Source organism: Odontesthes bonariensis, chromosome 18 (assembly GCF_027942865.1).
Source record: "Odontesthes bonariensis isolate fOdoBon6 chromosome 18, fOdoBon6.hap1, whole genome shotgun sequence".
NCBI classification, from domain to species: domain Eukaryota; kingdom Metazoa; phylum Chordata; class Actinopteri; order Atheriniformes; family Atherinopsidae; genus Odontesthes; species Odontesthes bonariensis.
The window spans coordinates 14,358,238-14,379,613 of NC_134523.1; the positions used below are offsets into that span (position 1 = coordinate 14,358,238).

Consider the following 21,376-nt stretch of genomic DNA (forward strand, 5'->3'; position numbering starts at 1 on the left):
ATGTATGCGAAAATGTATCAATTGCTTGAGTCAGAATGTAAAACGTGCCATCGGAAACACCCAAATGTGACATGCCCACTTTCACTTTACCCCCAAAAAGCTTAGTATGAAACAAAAACAAGAAGTGGAGAAAAAAAAGCAAAAAGTGGAAAAAGAGCTGATAGAAACAGTTTTTTCAGTCATCTGTAGGTCTTGACCCTGCCTCTCCTCCACTGCTGTGCAGAAAACATCTTTAAGCGCCTGCAAAAAAACCTGCATTTAAAGGCATCTGATTAGTTGGGATTTTACGAGGGGAAGCACCTTTTGACTAAAAGTTAAAGGAAAACACGACACGACCGAAGCCAGAAGCGCTGTTACGCTATCGAAGCTTTTTTATTTGATGCATTTTACATTTTCTTATTTTCTGTAAAGCTCTTCATAACTATGTTTTGAAAAATGCTTCATAAATAAAGTTTTTATTACGATCATTTTTGTTTATGTGTATTGCTCTTTGGGGCCTCGGCTAAAACAACACATCGTAGCATACTGCAGATGATTGTTATGTGATATTTAGTAGCCATTTTACACCATGTCCTGTACTTTTTCCTCTAACCCCAACCGTTCTGTATTGAAATAACATACACCTGAAGTGGTGTGTTATTGAGACTATATCATCACAAACTGTATTTCTTCCTGTTCATTTCTACTTTTTTTGGTTGTTGTTTTGGTCCAATTCTTAAATTATTTGTTGTAAACAACTCCTGAAAGTATGTACTTCTACTGACGTTAACTGGTACTATTTGCTGTAGTGGACTGCTTATCGTTGTGTTGTTTGCTTTGTGGTATCACACTATATACTGTACATTACTGCTTCTAGATGTATACCATTTTGATTGTCATACAGCAGATTGAGTGGTTTGCCCAAACACCATGCTGATTTTCAAACACTTCTAATTATAATGTATCATTTTGGTTGAGAGCTAACCATTAGATAAGGTTGTAATTATGGGAAAAATTTCACAAAAGTACTAAACTTGGACTCGAGGCCATTTTAACGTCCCGTTTCTGACACAGTTGGCATTAGCCACCTCTAATCAGAGCATCAACCATGTGTGAGTGCAAAAAGAGTGGCTAATAATTCTTAGTTTCTCCCTAGAGGAGAGAAAGCTATACAAACATGCTATCATGACTAATATTTTGTTGACATGTTTTTCCAACATAATTATTAAAAACTATGCAAAGAAGCTGGAAGCACAGCGGCCTTTTCTCTCTGACTAAGAAACTCTCGATCTCAATCCCCCCCGGCCACCACTGCAGCTTGAGCTGGGTTCACAGGTGAAGACGGAGCCCTGAACGTGGCCGCTGTGCTTGTCGAAGGTCTGTCGAAATCATTAAATATTGGTGGGAATAAGCTGCATAAATGTTTGAGCCCGAGTTAGGTGCAGTCTAATGTGAGGAGTTCAGACCCAAGTGTCGGGTGTAAGTAATTTGCTTTCCAAACGTACGCTGCTCTGTGCTCGCAAATCAGCTCTGCACTCGAGTTTCATGTTTTTTTTGTCAGCATTTGAAAAAGTAGACAGAAAAAGCGGAAGTGCCTTGTGAATTTGTGATGTACCTTTTCACAGTGCATCAAATGTCCAATTTCAGTTAAGTGTGAAAGACACTTTGAATAGATACACATCTATATGAGTCAAGGGACGACATTTTAGGAAACATAAACATAAGAAAACACATAATAAAAGCGAAGCTCTTGAACATGAAATTGATTTGAACCGAAACTTCACATTTTGTCAGCTAACCATGCTCCATGATTCTTAAAGTATCGGAAGGTTGTAAAAATCCAAGAAAGATTGAAATGTTATTGGTATTTGGAACAGTTCTATAAGAAAAAGACAGAATTGTGGCTTCCAATCGTATTGAGTCATTTCACTTTTTAGTCATTCAATTATATTGTGTTTTTGTGTGTGTTTTAATGGTGCATATTCATTAGAAACCCTTTCTCTTTGAGATCACGTCTAACTGTTATTACACCAAATTTGTAGTCTTGTCACATAGTTATCGAAACTGCAAAATAATTTAAATTTCAGCTTAAAATTTGCCTCATTATCAAATGGAACCTTTTTTAAACCCCAGTTCAGCCCCATTACCTCTTCAAACACGCACCTTCATATAGATTTTTCTTACATCCTATCTAAGAAATAAAAGATCAACTCTACACCCCACTGCCCCCCCCTTACCTTGCATCTGCCCCAGTGGTCAAGGACACCCATATCAGTGGACGTCAGGGTGGGCTCCATCCATCAGCAGGCTATGTGTAATGGAATCAACCGGTGACAATGATCATCAGCACTGCAAACAATGGCCCATAAACATCCCTTGACAAGTGGTCAAAAGCGAGAAAGGCGAGGTGGGGGATGGGTTTCCAGGGATGGCGTGTGAGCCAGTATGCGTGTGCGTCTACATGTGTGAGCATGAGTCACTCAGACAGAGAGCGACTGTAACACAAGGTGAGACAGTGGAGTAGAAATGGGCAGGAAGATGACTCCCCAGGGGACGGTGTGGCGGGCCACGACGCCACCTTTGAAAACAAATGTTCCCCGTGGGTCAGAGTTCAAACCGGTTTGCATCTCCAACTTTCTCCCTGGATGAGTTTTTTATCCTAGTTTTGTCTAATCAGATTTCTTGCAGCGGTGACAATAACAGATGAGAGATGGTGGACGTTTGCTCAATTTTTAATGAGCAAACGTATGAGCACCCAGTAAAGGATATTGCAAAAATGAAAACCTCTGACTTGAAAAGTCTACTCGCAGTTCAAGCCTTAAAACTGGTGTAAAATGTAACTGCTCGTTGCTTTTCTTTCTCTCCCAGACAGCACCGAATAAAACCCAATTAGTGAACTTGAGGATTTCAAAGAAAAAGGGAAGTAGATTTTTTTTCCTCCCCTCCCTCTTCATCTTAACTTTCCGTCGTAAGAAGTAGTTGTTGCTTTTGTCAGGCGGGGTGTTTCGTCACTCCGTTTTTTTGTCAGCTGGCTTCTCCTTTTGCAACTCTCTCACACACATGTTCACCAATTTAATTAGCCTCCATTTGTCTCAGCTTTCCCTCTTTTCCTCTGTTTATTCAAACGTCAAGAGTGACATTGGCCAATTAACGCAATGAACTAGTTAAGCCCTCTATAACACTTGGAACGGTACGAACCAAGTGGGATATTAGCTCTGAGTTATAGGATGGGTGTGTTGGATCCATGCTTATTGGTATCTTTGTGTGTGTGTGTGTGTGTTGAGGTGTTAGGAGTTCAAAGAAAAGGAAACTGTGAAGAAAGAAGCTTAGCGGGTGTTTTGTAAAGATATTTCTGCTGTTATATGCTTTTAGTATGTCAGCATTATTTGTATAATTTCCTTTCAGGTTCATCAAACAATAAGTGGGCTTGTTAGCCACAAAAAATATGTGTGAAAGTGGGAGCCAGTTTTTTTTTTTTTCATTTTTTGTCATTAGTGGGAAGCTAAATTGACCCTGAGATTGGGTCTCTCTTCAAAAACCCTGAAATCCAGGGCAACAGCCGGATAATGGGTGCTGCAGAGATTTACTAATTGTCTTCAGGACTCAAATCAATAATTGGCAAAGCTCTAGCTGAAGTGCACATCTAAGTCCTCTTTGTCGTTCACTTGTATCTTCAGAAAAAAAAAAAAAAAAAGAGGCACAAAAGGCAGCTGAGACGAGATCATTAACAGTCTTTCCAAATTGAAACAGTCATCGAGAGTGTCTTTAAATGTCTCCCGAAGCTTTTGGTTGAGTGCAAATGACATCTCGCTCATTTTGCTGGTGGCTACATGACTGATGTGTTGAATGAGACAGTCCTTTTTTTGACGCTTTTGAAGGATCCGGGTTTGAAGTATATGATTCTGAAGTGCCAGCATATGCTTAGCGAGATATGTAATTTGACACACAGACATCACAGCCCGCAAAATCTTTCGTCTGGCTGCCTTGAGTGTCCGCGTCGGGCGCTTTTTCAAGAACACTTTACGACTGTCACAACTGACTGTCAGCGTGCAAATGACACACGCAAACGAGCTCATTTTGAACACAGTAAGACAGCTGTCATATCAGAAAATTTGAATCCAGACTAAGAATACCATTAATTTGATCTGAGGTGTTTTTAAAAAAAAATAATTTGCTATTTAGGAAGCAAAGAGTCTTCCTTTTTAGCATCGGTTTGTTCATTAAAGCAATTTAATTAACTACTCATCCCCAGGAGTGAAGACAGATTTAAAGCAGAAGTCATTGAAAACAACACAGCAGTAACAGAGTATCTTGCCTTGCTGTTATCTCTCCCTGTCTCCGAATAAGACACATTTGACTGAGCCGCCTAACATAAATAGACACTGAATACCACGAGACACAAATAAAGACACGGTATACAGCGTATATATGCTTGCACACAGACAGATGCGCATTAACAAAAGCACACACCAGACGGGTGTGTGTGTGTGTGTGTGTGAGGGGGGGGGGGGGTCAAAGCAGCAAACAAAGTCGCTGACATTGTGGCACTTCTTTGGCAGCGTTGTGCAGGTGTCGCCTGCACACAGGCTTCTGAATAAATGGATCTGAAATGATTTACCGAGGGTATTTGCCACCTGAGCACAGACACATGCACAACTCCCCGCATTCACACATAACACAACCCCACCTTCCCCCCTCCGTTGTTCATAAGGAGACGCTGACGCGAAAGCGCACACCAACCAACGCCAAGGAAAAAGAGAGAAATCTGGTACAGCGGCAACCTTTTTTTTTTTTATTGTCCTCACTCACACAATCTGAAACACAGATTTACCCGCGTTACTGAGGCACACTTTCAAGAAGACTCTCATTTTGTGATCGGAGTTGATCCATTTGTTGTCCAACACGAGGAAAACATATGACAAAGGTACATCTAAAAACACACAACTCCCTGACCTCTGCTTATTCAGCAACAATTATCAGATAGAATATCCACCATTGAATTTTAACAAGGGGAGATGCTGCAGAGGCAGCGTCACGCGGGACGCTGGCTCCGAGACATCTGGACCACAGCAGCTGCTGTCACCTACAAGCTTCTCAAACTCATTCATAATGTACTGCGTCGAGGTAAACTTTTAAATGTAAGCAGGCTCAAAGATATGGTGTGTGATGTGGCATTAACTGATCAGAAGTGCTGCTGTAACAGCCTGGTCTCACTGTGGCACATGGAATGAGTTTGACGTCAGAACACCCCCTTACAGGCCGAGGGTCAATAATATGTTGGGATTACATGCCGACATCGCAGAAGGAGAAGTTTCTTTTTAAATGTGTCGAATATTTAACAAAGTAAGCGAATTAACTGAAAGAGAAATGGCAATACTGAGCAGCTATCATACCCGCGTGCCTTTTGACTCATTTGCTGAGCTGGGCTTCAGAAGAAGCACAGCATACACTTGGGAAATAACACAGCACTTACTCATTGTGGTCAACATAAACATGGCAGGCACACAGGGGGTTAACGGTCCGACTGTCCTGGTTTGATGGGAGACACGTCCCCAGCAGATGGGCAAAAAGTTGATGCTGACACAAAGGAGAAAAACAACAAAGTCAAGAGGTTAAAAACGGAGGCATCAGAGGGATACATCATCATCCCACCTCCATGACACTCTGTAGGGCTTGACCTTACCAGGCTGCTGGGTTGTCAGAGTGGCCTAATCAAGTAGTAGGCAGAGCTGCCAGACCTGCCCTGGTCTGAGAACATGCACAACCCCGAATTCATCAGTCCAGCTGATACACGTGCAGGAAGAGTGTGGCCCTTTAACCTTTTTTCCGTGTTCACTTGGGGCTGTTTTCATACCTCGCTGAGGAGATATAGGTCAAACAAAAAAGTGACGAGTGGCACATCATGTCTCCAATGAACAAATATACAAAGTGAAAATGAAGTGAGCAGTGAAAGCTTTTTATTATGAAACGATAAATGTTACCTCCACAAAATATTATCTATTTCTTTATGTACAAATATATATGACAAGCACCTTTCCCTGTGTCTCCCCCTTTTCTGTACCAGACCAGCAAGGTTACCGATTCAGGGGATTTATCACACGCGCATCAACAGGGATTTATAAAAACAACGGCACCTTTTACATTACAGGCTCCCACTGAGATGAAAACAGCAGGTTTGAAAGAAACCAAATCAGCTTTCATTGCTCCAGCGTGTGAGTTCAGCGCTCGCACAGGCTTCAGCATTTCGGTGTCTGCTCGCACAGAAATATCTGGATAATGGCAATATATTTTCACACCGGTATGAATTTTTTAAAGACAGTGGAATTAAGTCCACCGCCACCCACCAAATCCAATCTGAAGGCGGTGACGATGATCATGAATATCATTAGGGCAGTTTTGAAAAGTATCATTGACCTTTCTGTGGCTGTGCGTGTGGACATCAAACCCAACTTTAAAAAGTCTCTCCCCGTGCTGAGTGTTATTAACATATGCCGGTCTTAATAAATTATTTCTGTCACATTATTAAGAAAAAATTTAAGCACAACTCTACCATTTTATGAGCCTGTAAAGGTGAAGGCCGTGCATATTAAGCTTTTCATGCACCGTGAACTTTTGAGGTGTGCTATGCAGGTGCCGTCATTAATTTCTGCAAGGAAACCCGAGCCATATATTTTCATTTTTTTTTTTTACCCTCGTTCTGGTGAGACCGGCTCAGATTTGGATGTTGTAAAACCCGAAGGAATCTGCCACTATAATCGAGTAACAAGGTTCAAAAGCTCAACTTTGGTGACTCTCAAGCGGAGCGCCTGCAATGACAGATACAGGGAGATAAATCTGGTCATAAGGAAATATTTCAGAGAAAGCGTGAGAAACAAATACTGCATACACTGCCATACTGTGTGGGAATCTCAGTTATTCAGTTGAATAGAGGGTTGCTTTGACAGCTTTGCAAAGCTTATTATTTTCACCAGCATGAGAATATTCATGGCAAACACAAACCATCACAAAACAGATACACTACACTTATCAGTCTCGTGAATCGACACATTACTCAGATTCAAGCTAAAGAAAAAAGAGCCACATTATGAATTTGACTGTGGAGAAAATGGCTCTGAGTTGCTCTCACTTTGTGTATGCGCTGAAGGTAATCATTTGGCTTACTGATTGGGTAAACCTCAGCCTGCATGGCATCCCCCGCATGCATATGAATGGGAACTCATTTAGCGGCTTTCTTGTGATAAAAGCCTTCTGTGGGTACTTTTTCTTATGAGAATCCCCTGCTTTCCTTATCGTTTTTCTCAATATAATTTCCACTTCGGGATCAACGACTGAAGGCTAGAGTCACTCGACAAGCTCTGTAATTTAGTTAGCATGTAACTTGATAAGTGTCATCGACATCTAGTGTGTCAGCTTCAATTAGTTTTGTTTAACCATTATACGTTCATGACGCTCAACGCTAGCGAAGTTAGCTCGCAGTGTGAATACGTTTCAAGCAGTTTACGCTGATTCCATCCCGAATAATGTCAGCTCAGCATCAGGTTAACAGCTCACAGGGAGTTACTCTCACGCAGTAATAAGTTCATTTCAACCTGAGAAAAACAACAGTCTGGCCAGGAAATCCCAACAACATGCAAACATCCTCAGCCTCTGAGTTTTACTGAAAAGCTTTTCCATCTGTAGAACCATCAGGCTAAATTGCAAAGTGTGCAGGGTACCTACATGGCAAAGGAGAGAAACCCTGTTGTGATTTTCATTTGAGTCTCAGTGTGTCAGAGTTGTTAATTTGATCATCTCAGTCCCTCTTCCTAAGTGCAAAACTGATACTTTCAGGGATCATTTACAGCCCGCCTGCGTTATGTTTAAAGCCGCAGAGTTGAAAACCACTTTTTAATCAAGACGCTGTGAGATCAGCTCTAAAAAAGGTATTTCAAAAGTAGAACTATAGCTATAAATGATTGGGGCGAAACACACGCTCGGTCGTATTGAAGCATAGTGATAAGCTTCAAACTTTGCATGTTCAAGTCTGCGACTTTGACTGTAAAAATTAAGCGAAGTTAAAAAAAAAAGTGAAAGAAGCCACAGGCTGTGGGAATATTTTCTGCTACTTTATATTCCCCATCTCAGCTTCCTCTACAGTTTCATCTCGGCTACATACTCTGTGTTCCAAATAAACACTGGAGGACATTACATGTTTTAGTCATTGTTTCTTCATTTCTGGGCAACCACATTTATTCTGACAGCTTTTGTGGCAAAGCACTGTCCATAGTACTAGGGGTAGGGGTACACTGGGGTACACTACTGTGTATGATGGGATGCACCGGAAGAGCTCTCCCTCTTGTCATTTGAGATATAGTGTCCAAACAAAAGACCCCTTCCACTCTCTTAAAATCCCGTATTCCAAAAGTCTGAAAACGATCAATTTCTTCGTTGGCCATGGTCTGAGTTTTCTGTCAGCTGCATTAAAGTCCATCTACGCTGCAAAGCAACCACACTATTGGTGATATACAATAAAAAAAACATTCCCAAAGCAGCCACACGAAACCGAGCAATTAAACAAATCCAAATCAGGACTGTTACAAAGTGAATAGGGGGGAAATTCTAACTAAAACGTTTGACAGTTCTTTCAGAAATTGTATTTTTAAGTGTGCGGGCAGATATGTCGAAACCATCGGTGGTACATTCATGGAACTTCCTTAGATGGTGAGTGACATCACAATGCTGCATTTCAAAATCTGCCAACAGTTAACGTTGTTAAAAGTGTCCACTTGACAAAGTTCAGCATGATGACAACTTAGAAGTGTGTTTCAAATGTTTTTTGAGCGTAAACAAGTCACAACAGAGAAAAAGAAATGAATCAACGCAAATGAAAAAGAAAAATAAATGATGTTTTTCCTGCCTTCATGTCTGTCTTTAAGTTATCATCTGTGTTGGCAGGTTAGCAAATAGGCACCATTAGCTTCCACACAATATCAGCAGAGCTCATGCAAGAATTATTTGTGCGCTAAATCTTTAATTAAAGAACTAGACTTCTTGCAACATTGATCTTTTGTACTAAAAGTTTTATGTCCCTCCAAACATTGGAAACGCTCCAACTGCTTGTCACCTAACATAAACAATAAATCATTACACATGACCATCAAGCGGGTAGATGAGATAATTATCACTGTCACAAAAACTGCTATATTCAATGCTGTTTTGGACAAAAGAAACACAATTCCATTGCGGTATGATGACATTCTCTCAGACCCTGTGCATTTACACAGAAAGTCTTGTCATCTTCTGTCTGTGTCAGCTGGTAAGCTTTACCACAGTCAGCCCTCTGCCTACTATCACCAGCTCCAACACTGGAAAAAATAAGACCGCGTCTATGGAATCGCCCTCGACAGCTGAGTGAAGTCAATACAAGAAGTCGGCGCTTCTCTTCACTTGACCCCGTTCCAACTTGTGCGAGCCGACACCAATCCTGCTTGCCGTTACTACTCAACTCATGACAGCTGTATGGACACAGAGGGAAAGTTTGGTTTCTGTTCTGTGCTCTTCCTGATCTGCCTCTTACAACAGAAAAAAACTAAACAAAATACAAGCAAATCCCATGCGCTGGGGAGAGAAACGACACGCAACAATGGCATCCACCAATAGCGCTGTCAAATAACGCCATCTCTGTCGGATGTTAAAAGCTTTAAGAGCTGAGGCCTCTGTGACACCCACAGCCTCTGGATGTCAAAGATGGTTGAAGACTTGAGAGCAGGCCTCTGTTATAAAAATACTGTGTGTGGGCGTGTGAGTGCGCACGTATCGGAGCGGCAAAAGTGACATTTGAGGGGCACTTTACAGAAGCCAGCGGTTGCTAGGGATCTTCTGTATCACCTAAAGAGCCTTTGTCAGTCATTGGAAAGCTGTCACCTTTCGGGGGGCCGATACGGTAGGGGGAGCCGGCTGACAGGTAGGAATTAATGAGAGGTGTATGACAGCAGACCCCGGTGCTCTTGTGTACATGTGTGCGTGACTATGTGTGTGTTTGAGAGTGCGTCCACATGCGTGTGAGCGAGGTCCTTTGTCTCAAGAGGATGAACCATATTCTTTGTCATCGAGACGGGGTGGGCGAAAGAGAAGAGGAGAGATGTTAGAAACAAAAAGAAGAAGCAAGAGACTTTTTGGTATTTGAGGCGGATAAACCTTTTTATTTTCTCATTTGACTGCATGATTTGTTGGTGTGATGAGAGAACCAGCCAACAGTGCAGTCCTAATTCAATAGTCAGTCAATCACAGTCACGCTGATGTGTGAGTCATAGAAAACACCTGTACGCACACACTCACAAGCGTCCAACAAAGCGGGAAGCAATCGCCCCTTGTGTTTTCACCTGTGCCTGCCCCGACTGCACGAGGCCACAAGTACAAAACCCTCTCAGAACAATTGAAAAAGCTCTTCAAACACGGCGCCAAATTACATTCTCGCTTACTGACATGTGTGTCTGCTTTTGTGTGTTGATGTGATAATCTGTGTTCCCCTTCCACATAACACAGCTCTCCATCGCAGTAAATGAGTTCTGTCAATGTTTCTGCATCTCAATCGCACGGCAGAAATAATAGGCAGCAGCGTGGTGGCAGTGGAGGCGGAGGAGGAGTATGGAGCGGCTCAGAGGGATCAAATGCTCTGTGGATGACAACTCGGGACATCTTGCTTAGCATAATGTGACTTTGCCATCGCTATTTACAGTATAAATTGTTGGTCTTTTCTGAGGCACTGAGTAAAAATTAACGCAAATGTATTGAGTATATTGTTAGTGGCCACTAAGAGCGCCAGTGACCACTCACTACCCAGTTACTGGTTGACGTCTCTGGTTGTTTTCTCAAATAGAAGCATGCAAGACCTTTTTTAATCTCATTATCTTTGGACCTGCAAAGTTGCGGTTAACTCTTTCCAATATTGCTGCAAATTTGAAGGAAGGTCGCATTTTCATCGCTGGTTTATGTTTGTAGCAAAGTTCTGATAGATCTGTGGTAAACAGAGCAAACAGCTGATTCCCAGTTCTACTTTCTTTGCTGCAGGTTTGCAAGAACTTTTCCAGTTTGCAGCAAGTCTGCTTGTAAATTTCTATTTTTCATGCATCTTGTAAGGCTGTATAAATTAAATAAAAAAAAAATAACACAAGGACTAGAACTAGCAGCAGATTTGAATCCTGTGCCTTGGAACAAATCCAAAGGCACAGAACTAAATCCGAAATGAAAAGCTGTGCGTGACAGTTCATTCTCATGTTGAAATAACTCACTAGGTTATAACATCCAGTTAAAGCTGCCGTTGGCAGGTTTTCAAAATTCCGAGTCTAAAGTCGGAAAATTCGAACTGATACAACTTTCAGGTCCCTCCCCCTCTGTGGACGAGGTTGTGCACGTGAGTTCACAACAGTGTGCGCGCACACAAGCTGGGGGCAGACTCACGCTCAGCATGGAAGACGTGGTTGGTGACTGTTCTGCTCAGATAATAGATAAATAATAAACCTAACGTGATTGGTTGAAAACAGCCGGGAGCGCTCGATTTTTGGTAGCACGATTACAGGCTTCAGAGGGAGCTACAGAATTCAGGATTTTTCCTAAACAGCCTATTTAATATTCTACTTCCAGAATCCCATGACAGTTCAAGCTAATATGACTAAAAAAAAGTTGCCGACGGCAGCTTTAAGTTTTCCTTGTAATTTGGCTTTTGTGATGAAAAGATTTGTATTAAAAATGTGAAGTAAGGCTTGGCCCAACTGGTTAACTCTTGGTAGACGTACATGGTCTCGGACTGGCCTTTTTACATCTCCTGCTATGAAGGAACTAATTTATAAGCAGACACTGTAGCAAAGCATCTAACAGTCCCAATACAAGTAAACATGTCAGCGCTCTGTTTTTCACTGCCAAAGAAGGCGTACACATCTACACAGAACTACGTTACAGTCCGACTATCTCTGAAGACAGCAACAAGAAGATCCTCGAGATAAAAATCCTCGAGATAGCTTGAGGTGGTGGTCATTGCATGACCTTTACCAAGGCAGCTCAAAACTGATACCCGGGGTAATCGGTTACTGTTTGATGTTTGAGTGTGTCTCTTTTTTCAATCTTTTATTCAGCTTCCACTTTGCATTTTCTATGGCTGCTTGGTAAAGCTTGGGTGCCAAAACCATTTGGTTTTGCTTTGGCTTACTTTCTTTGTACCCTTCTCTTTTTTATCCGCTAATTTGTTTGGTTGACGCAAACAAACTCCTTGGTTTGGATGAAGAAAGGCCATTTGTTGGATTACAGAGGACTTATTCACGGGTGGCCTACACTATAGAAACACTGGTAATTTAATCAATGTGAACCAATAAAACAGTGTTGCCTTTCCTCTTCTGAGGTAAGTTCGCAGCGCACATTTTTTTTTTAAAAACAATTGAGGCCAAACTTGACACTGGCAGGGTATCCTGCACTGGACCAGTAGGTAGATTACATGCTTTGATACCAGACTTCAATGTGTGGCTGTTTTTTTTGTTTTTTTGAGGCTTTTGGTGACACCAAAACCAAGTTGATCACAAAAGCGAGTTCATATTTCTAGCTATTGTAACACAGGTTAAACTCACCATTCAGTTTCGCTTCCAGCTAAAGAGAGACACTTGATATTTTACACAGAAACTCATTACATAAACTATTCTAACGTCCACTGAGGATGAAAAATTTGAAAACCGTTGTCATTCTTTCACACAGGTTACGAAAAATAAACATACAAAAACCGTTCTATCGAAAATCTGTTGACCAACGTCAACAGGCCAGGGAGAGAAAACCCAAGGACAAGGCAAGGGTGCTAAGAAGTGTGTGTGTGTGTGTGTGTGTGTGTGTGTCTTCATGTGAGCTGGTAAATTTTGATAGGAAGATGTTGATTTAAATAACTGACTCTCCAAGGATCTGACATAAAACTGCAAAAAGAAGAAAGAGAGAGGGGGAAAAACAACCTTCACAGAGCGAGTTTATCAGCTTGGCACCTGCTACTGGTACATTCTTGATGAACCAAAGGTTGTCTTCATTAAGCGCATTAATATTCATGACGCATGGTAATTTTGACACAGAAAAGGTCTTGGTAACCTTTTCGTGTGTGAAGAAATTTTTTTACTTCTCAAGGAAATTACAGTCCGGCAATGACTTAATTAATGCTCGCTTTCTTGGCCACGGTTTGAGGGCCTGTCAGTTTGGTGCAGCGCTGGCTGTCAGGCATGCCGAGGGCTCGGGGAGAGAAGGATTGAAGGAAGGGGAAAGACAGGAGAAGAGAGGAGGAGGAGAAAAAAAGCGAAGCAGACAGATGAAGTCAACATGCACTCATCTTGCCCACAGAACATGGTAATAGGTTTGCCTGTAGCCTTCAAATGTGTTTTCTGCCCTCTTCCTCTCATTTCATTTTGCCCTTTTACCCTTTTCTGACTTTTCTGATATCTTGATACATGACAACCCGAACTTGAACCAAATGAGGCAAAATCATTCCTATGGGTGTGCTCTGTGTAAAACTCAGATTAAAGATCCCAAATACTGAAGTGCTGCCCGAATGAGATTAATCTATCACTTTTGATTTTTTTCTCTTTAATTAAAACCAGCCGTGCAAGACTCATGTGCCTCGTTGCTGTTATGACTGACATGATTTGAAGATCTGTTGCATTAAACCTCTGTAGAACTGTCTAATGGTTGACAATTTCACAGCCATATTCCTGTCCATTTTCACTCGTTCAGCCTACAACACACACAAACACACATCACAAGCGACACAAACTAGTTTCCAGCACAGTGAATCATTGTGTGTCCTGCTCCAACATCGGGGCAGTAAAAAATGTGAACATAAGGTAGCATTTCCTTTATCATGTCCCATAAAAATAGCAATTTGCCCAAGCCCTTGTAGCACAATATGGAAGGCGGTGTGTTTGGCTGATAATGTTGAGATGACGGATGGCTCCATGCAGGGAGGTTTCTCTGCTGTCTGCCTGCCCTGCGCAATAAATCGCCGGGAAAAACCAAAAGAGGGAGAAGGTGAAAGAGAGGGAGGAGGGTATTTGGAAATTAAAGAGGAGCCAGGGCAAAGGCGGTGACAATGAGAGGCAATGAGTTAGGGTCAGGGATCTCGTGGAGGGTAAACCCGCAGACAACCCAACAAAGACATATTCTAAAAACACTCATCCACACACACAGATTCGCCCACAAGTCGGAGTTTTCTGAATTGTCGTCAGGCTTTGTTGTTATCTACCATCAAATTAACACTTCCCTGTCTGACCTTCTCAACACTGATTAACTAAAAATACTCGTGCTCATTACCGGTTCATCGGGCAGTGATTGAATTTTGAATTAAAAATATCACACATGCAAGCTTCTTGACAGAGTGAACATTTTATTAGATCCACAGTCAAGCTGCCACATATACAGTAACAACTCATCATGTGCTTGTTTAGATGACAATGACTCACCTAAACAATGAATATATTGTCACTCTGCGCATACTTCGCGCATCACTTAATATATTAATCTATTTCAAACAAATGCCTTGGGCTCCAGTGTGCATTTGAGGATGTGACAGTTTGCTGAATATGTAAATGCTGTTGAGTCAGATCCTGGGACTGATAAAGTAGCTCTGTCAATGCGTGTGTGAGTTACACACTTTTTGCTCGAGATGTGCGGATGTGTGCGTCTCTTTTGCTGTGCTTTGTTGCTTTGATCATGTTCGCTCAGCTCATTGCTCACTGAAGAACCTGCCTTAAGGAGCGTGAGTGTGTGTATTTGTGTAAACAACCGTGTCCTCACTATGTCCCACACAAAGTTGAGATTATTTATGTCGGCGCTACAGACTTAAAGGATAACTCCCCAGCATGGGCTGCTGTGGTCTCTGCAAATCCACTTCTGTAGGTTTACAGTACATTTAACACTGCATTCAAATATGCATTCAATTAAAATATATTTCAAAGTCTGCAGACAGGCACACAAACAAATGTGCAGGCTGTCGTAGCGTCCTGTACTGCAGCTGTAGAACATATCCGTTAGTGAGACCTGCCAGTCAACAGTTTAACCTGGTTTAGCTTATATTCAATAGCAAGTAACTAGAGCAACCACACTCATGTTTTGAAGTACATTATGTAGCATTCTTACATTAAAATGTCTAAAAACAATTACATGATTATCATGCTCTTAAATGTTTCCAATCCCTGAAAATCTTTTTTTTTTACGATTAAATTTAACAGTTTGCTTCAGTTTGTTGCTTGTGCATGAAGTTTTGCAGCCCAGTAATTGAGTCAAGACATCATTTATTGCAGCCTTTCTTCTTTTCTTTTTTAATCCCAGTGCTTCAAAGACTGTCGTTTTGTCAGCACCACTTGGCGTCTCTCAGAGATGCAAAAGATGTTCTTTGGTGTCTCTGTCCTAACTCACCGGCTGCAGCAGTTTTGGACATGACAGTGAATGCTTCAACATTATTCCGCAGAGGCTATTTATGAACATGTGGAGAGCCCTCATGATGAGGTTGGAGTGGCAGAAAGACACAGGACGTCTAATCACGGAACCTGAGTTGAAGACCAGTATGGGAGAGTTATGCTTTCACAGGTTATTATTTTCAGCATTTGCTACTTTGGATTTAACTCAAAGTAAAGAAGCCCAATTTTCTGATTTAGCTCAGGGCACTGAAACTACTTGGTTCGGTTTAGACTCTAAAACCATTTTGATCCATTTTGATCCACTGAATCCATTTTGTTTGGTTTAGGAAAGGATCATAGTTGGGTTGACATAGTTAATCTGGCACATTAGATAACGACATTGAGGTTTGACAGTTTGTGACACTGTCAGAGTGAGAACAGGCTGTTTATTTGTAAGATAATTAGATATCCATCTTATTAATTTGTTTGACTCATGAATCATGCCAGCAAGCTGAATTCACCACATAACACTGTGTACAGTAGCTGTATGGGAGGTTAACTGATGTGTAACAGCAATTAATGTTGGATTAGCTACTTTGCAAACTAATGTACTCCATTACAACAAAAAATGACATTACATAACAATGTGACTAAAAGTGACGAAAAGGTGAAAAGAACACGCTTCTTTGAATGTGGAAAATTGAAATCAGACAGACTGATCAGAAAAGGTGGTAAGACGTCAAAACACAATTTCACCACCTTTTATGTTGCTGTGTCAAACTCATGAATAAGCAGTTTCTAACTGCTAAAAATGTCATTCATCTGGAGTCAGGTCTCAAGTCAATTTTCACTGTTTTAATTCAAATGCGCTCCAAGGCTGAAAAAAAAAACCAACGAGCTGAAATGAAATGACATGTTAGGAAACAGCACCGCCGTCACCTGACATTTGAATGAGCTGAAGAATTCTGCATGGTTACCTGTTCTCAAATTGTCATTTGATACAATAGTGTAATAATTCTGGTAAGAACCCTGGTAAATCCCGTTGTTGAATTTTTGAGACGGGGAAAAGCTCACCTGAAAGCCTCGTTTACAGTCATGCATCATCAGTAGCATACCATCAATATTACTTTCTAGTACTTACTTGTAAAGGGGTAACAGAGACAGAAATGAAAGATGACGTATGACAAAACTCCTGCCTCAAACACAAATTTTGTAAAGAGGCTGCATTTATATTGCGCCTCTCTAGGCTAGTTGACCATTAGAAACACTTTTACAGTAAAAGTCAAATCCACCCATTCTCACACACACACACTAAGGCAGCACTTCTTAGTCGATACAGTGTTACAGGCCATGCAGTTCTTTTTTTTTCCACGATCGCACACATTCCCTCACAAACGGACGCATTAGAGGAAGCTGGGAATCAAACCCCCAACCTTCCAATTGACAGACGGTCGTTCTTTCTCCTGAGCCACATCCACCCCCTTTGTGGCTTCATGGCCAGAATCTTAAACCCCTCGGCCAGCCAGATGCGGGGAAATGATTAAAATTGAATGTTTCATGCACCTTTTTTCTTCTTTCTCCACAATATCCTAAAAGATGACGTGACAAACAGTGTGACTTTGACGAAAGAAATGCCATTTGATTTTGGATTGTAGGACCCGTTTTTTTCCCTAAATCTCATATCAGTGTGCAAACTCACAAATGATCCCATGCACAGCTCTGGTATATTCAGCGTTGGAGACTGAGTTTACTTCCTAACCATTACATGGAGAGGCTCAGCTTTGGCTGTCCATTCAAATCATCAGCGGTTACGGCTACACAGAATGGCCTGCAGACATTTACATTCGCTGTTTGTGGACAGACACAGTACATTAGTTTTAGAGTGTCTGCCCCGTAATGACAAATAACACAAAATGACAAGTGCAGTATCTGCCTTTGTGCCTTTTTCAAATGTGATACTACATCCTTCATACTGTCTTTGTCCGTCTTCATCTCTCTTCCCTCCCCTTCTGCCTTGTATCCGTCTGCCATTAGGCAGATAGTTGCCGGTCTCATCTGTATCATGTCTCCGACTGTCCCCACAGGAGCACCATGCAGTTGCTTGCTTAAGGATTCTGGAGCCACAGCCCCGTTCCGTTCGCCGATCCCATGGATCAAACTGACACTTGGTCAGCATCAGCACATTATGAACTATGGCCACCTGCCACCGCAGACACATTGTTCCCCTTTGTAGTAGCGTGAGGAATATAGGAGGACTGGCGAACTCTGCCTGCTGACAGCTTATTCTCTCCCTTATCTCTTCTGTGGTGTATGCCTGTGAAAAGTGGACGGTAGGACTACATTGAGATGTGAGGGTGTGGATCATTCTCTTGGCACGGGTTGCTTTTCTTGAATCCTGACCTTTAGCCATAACTCAAATGTTTAAACTGAAGCTTTGGATCGTGGTCAGCCTTTCAACAATTCAACAACAAAAGCATGTTACATGTTCAAATCAGCATCATCTTTAAAGGCAGATGGTATTTCTTCACCTCCAAGCCAGAAAGGACGTTAAGCCCGTCTTTGCATCCAGTCTGATGTAACAAAGGAAACAGATCCAGATTCAGACACAACTAGAACTCGAGCTTGCATCTGTTTGCCCCCAATCATTCTGTCTGACAAACACGTAAAGCAAAGATGTTACTCCTGAATCTTCCTCCCATCGTGAAGACAGTTTCTTCATATATGACGATACAATCTTCCCAGTGAATGTGAATGAGATTAATTATCTACTTTCCTGTGATGACTTGGACTACAGATCTACAGATCCAGTCAATTTCTTTCATTTCCCATCTTTCACAAAGCGCACACACAGTCACTGGCAGTGTTGAAAATAAAACGCTTTCAGTGGACTGGACTCCTCACAGCACCTGTTAGGTCTCACTCTTCTCTTCAGACTCTTACTTTCCATTGACACCCTTCATGTATGACCAGGTGGCACCCATCCACTGAATAATGAAACAGGTGATTAAAGTGACTGATGTCCGGCCATCTATTCTCCCGGGTCTGCTCTTTAATGCCGCCATTAGGTTCTTGTGTCCAAACTTAGCTCATCAAATGGCCTCATTTATGGTGAACGGGCAGTGCGCACTACACTGAGCCAAGACTGAGGAGCACTTCACATCATCAACTTGGATTTATACTTGAGAATTAATCTGAAAGTGACACTGACAGCTTCTGGTGAGACTGTAGAATGGAGTGAGGAAATATTTTTAATGGACACTTTAACTTAGATGTGTAACCAGTGTCATTATTCCAGTCACTCCAACTGTATGTGTCCCCGTTGCAGGTTCTTGACTGTTGGTTTAAAATTCAGCTTAAAAAAATCAGTTGAAAATATATGTGGTTACCTAAGTTTCCTTTAAACTGGCTGTTGAACACACAGAAGAAAGAAGCAGTTGCTCCTTTGTAGAAGGACCTGGGTGGGGCTTTTCTAAGCATCCATAACTAACAGTGACTAAAGATGAAGGTTAATGGTGTGCATTAAATGGTGATGTGCCTGTTCCAATGTGTTATTTCTGAAAACATAACTCTTTAAGAACTAGTCATGAGTCATGAGGCAGAACCCAGGATTTAAACCTTGTGCCCATGCATCCTCGTAGAAGGTGACTGACTACACAGTGACCACAACATCGATAAATGATAATATTATGAGGTCTGAGGTACGCAGAAGCAGAATCAAAATCAAGTGCGGGTAAATGGCACGGCTACCAAAGGGCCCTTTATTTTTCATAAGATATTGTCAGCAACTTTACTTTAAAAGGTCATACTAAATGCACACATAGCTGTGATAAACATTGTAACCTGTGATTTGTTGATGAAGTTATGCCATTCACAGTCTGCGTCATACGCACCTCCTGTTAATACTTTACTAAAACATAATACATTACATACATACATGTATTTATCTGATCATATACAGAGATTTTCTTTTAATTCCTTAAAAAAGTTGCATTTTTGGACATACAAGCTTTCTGCCCGATACACAAGTGCAAGTATCAAGGAATATCTGTTAATGTTGGTTGTGAATGAGGACTTGGACACACCTACTCATTAATTCTATCCAACCTCGTGTCTGGTACTGTAGACAAAAACTGAATTTGCATCTATGAAAATAAATGACTTATGTATTTACATTAAGTGTCCAGTTGGATTTACTGAGTCGTTACCCTGAAACATACCAAACTAATTTTGTACACATCCATTCAGTCACTAATAGCTGAAGTGTGTCTTAATATGTAAATGAACACTGTTTAGCATATGTTTACATTTTCAGGTTTTTTTGAAAATAACTTGGTTTGACAAACATTTTTTGGCTTAAAAAAATGAATTGATGCAGATTGACAAAGAAAAAGAAGGACACTGTCCCTACAAGCAGTGATGTTTGAATCCATAAATGCTGCCAGATAAGACAAATATCAGAACCCTTTTTAGGTCATTTCTCAAGGCCTCAGACTTCAGGAGCTATGGGCAGATTTATGCCTGACTCACCAGTTAAAGTGTTTACAGATTCAATCTTAAAGCTCCTCAACTGCTCGTACGCTAAGGTACACGTGTTTGACGACATCAAACATCTTTAATATGTAGAAGTTGGGTTTCTTTTTTGCTCCTCGTGCTTTAGTTTCCTTGTATTCTGTTTTATTTTGAGGAGTCTGAGGAGACATTATTACATTACGGCAACTTGTTGCACAGCTCTGCACAAATATTTACACGTGCCTCCCATTTATGCGTTAATATTTTCCAACGTTACGTTGTGTGCATACCCTGAGCCCGATGACCGCTGGGATAGGCTCCAGTGCCCCCGCGACCCGACCGACGGATTCAGCGGGTATAGAAAATGGATGGACGGATGGACGTTGTGTGCATGTTTGACATCAGATCATCTGTGAAATTTCTCCTCATATTTAAAAAACTATCCCATTTGAAAATCTGTCAAGATTTTTCAAACTCCTGTGCTCTGAGCCTGACATTAACAGAAATGTCAGTTCTGTCGCACATCACAGTATACATCCCACTTGTGTTACTAAATGTTAACATAACATTATATTTGACACTTACCTGGTGGATTTATTTGGAAATGGGAGACCACCAAACCCCATCTCATGTGGCCTCCAGAGCGGAGGCACCGCTTGCTGCCACATAGTGGTATTACTGTCACCTGACATGTCAGTCCTGTCTGTCAAAAGTGGTGCCTAAGTGGAAGGGAGACCCAAAAGTGTCACTAGCACTCGGGCATTATAGACAGTTAAATGCACTAATGGCCTTCCTAATGCAGTACTATTCACCAGTGGGTTGACCACACACACACATCCACATTCTAACAGTACATGCATGAAGTGATCCCTCACTCATTCTCCCTCATTCTGTCGTTCAGTCATACCACAGGTACAAGGATATTCACTCAGACATTAACACACAAAAAGGGAAAGAGTAAAATGCACCCACACAGGGCATGTCCTCTCAGCCACTCTGTCACTCACAACTCGCAGTACCCACGAGGACATTAAAAAATTGATTTGAGTGAGTATCAGCTTTTATTCTCTGAGTTATTGAAATATAAATGCCAATTTAAAAAAAAACATTAAAAAAACCCACCTGCATCACTTCAAGTGTAACAGGCCTCCCTGTAGCAGTTGGCTCATCAGTCGACGGTGAGAAAAGCTTTCCTTTTCAAAATCAAAATGAGATCTTTCTGTAATTTTTCATGAAAGGAACAAACAACGCAATCGTGCACAGTAGGCAGAACAAGTGTTTCACTCGTAAAAAGACTGAACATCCTGCATCTGCCTCCACATAACTAAGGCAGGGAAGCCTTCGTGCCTGACCCCACACTGTTGCTGCTCTAAATAGTTCATGGTCAGCTCGCCTGGTTAAGTAAAGATGAAGAGAACTTCCCTGCCAGGTCCTGTGGATCGAGACTTGACATATATGTATTTGCAGCTCTCTGTGGGACACTGTACGCAGAAAGA

At 41.5% G+C, this 21,376-nt stretch overlaps 1 protein-coding gene across 1 annotated transcript in view; it reads right to left on the reverse strand.

The window, feature by feature from the left end:
* The window catches only part of LOC142367565 (putative 2-ketogluconate reductase), a 379,644-nt gene extending 358,487 nt beyond the window's left edge, over positions 1-21,157 (reverse strand). The window contains exon 1 of the mRNA XM_075449572.1: positions 21,154-21,157. The gene's annotated coding sequence lies outside the window, so the exon portion shown is untranslated. The remainder of the gene's footprint in view (positions 1-21,153) is intronic.
* Positions 21,158-21,376: the final 219 nt, after the last annotated feature.